Here is a 970-nt window from a genome sequence, read left to right as displayed (position 1 = left end):
TGTCACTACAGACCTGTGTCACTACAGACCTGTGTCACGACAGACCTGTGTGTCACTACAGACCGAACCACGTCAGCATTAACGCCTGTGTCATTACAGACCTGTGTCACTGTGTCACTACAGACATGTGTCACGGCAAACCGAACCACAGTCTGCAACCACTCACAATGAAGGGGGCTGTTAAACCAAACATTATCGCCACAGTCCCAAATCTGTAGCCAAAAACACTTTTCTTCTCCTTTCTCCAAATCTGTCGCCAGCCGAAAAACTGTGTCGCCAGTGACAATTGATGACGACCAGCTGTTTATAATGCTTCATCTAACTCGCAATGGGTGGTGTGATGGCTTTAAAACACACACACACACACACACACACACACACACACACAAAACCCCACCTCGAGTGATGTAACGTTGTTTTGAAAGAATAGTTTTAACTAGTTTGGAATTTCAACGTTTTTGGTTTAAATAATCTCATTTTTTTTATGCACGTCACATCTATTGTTAAAAGGGCCAAAAGCTGAAGAGAAAGCGCTATAATTTATGGTAACGCATTGTCGTCATTGCTACTAAGTGACGTAGCCTATACTACCGAAAAAAAAAAAAAATGACGTATTATCTAAAGGTAAAACAAATTTGTCTCGACGAAATATTTTTCCTCTTCTGTTGGATATAGTTGGCATGATTTGTGACTTTGGCCAGCCAATTTGACTTATCGGTTTTGAATAGCTGTCAGGACATTTCCCAGACTATTTCCGCCTCGTCCCGGCCCGCTCTTCAGACAGTAAGTTATTTCTGAGCGGCAGTGCACGCCCATCAGTTGTGTTGTGTCAGGTCTATCTCCACGTGTCCCCAAAGACGCCTTCTGACTTATCTTCACGCAAAGTTTCAGACATCAGACCCGAGGGGAGGTAATTGGCAAGAGGCGGGGAAAGCTGACGACAGGATCTTGACAGGAAGTACACCTTTAT

This window comes from Babylonia areolata, chromosome 29 (genome assembly GCF_041734735.1).
Source record: "Babylonia areolata isolate BAREFJ2019XMU chromosome 29, ASM4173473v1, whole genome shotgun sequence".
NCBI classification, from domain to species: Eukaryota; Metazoa; Mollusca; class Gastropoda; order Neogastropoda; family Buccinidae; genus Babylonia; species Babylonia areolata.
This window is presented reverse-complemented; position numbering follows the sequence as displayed.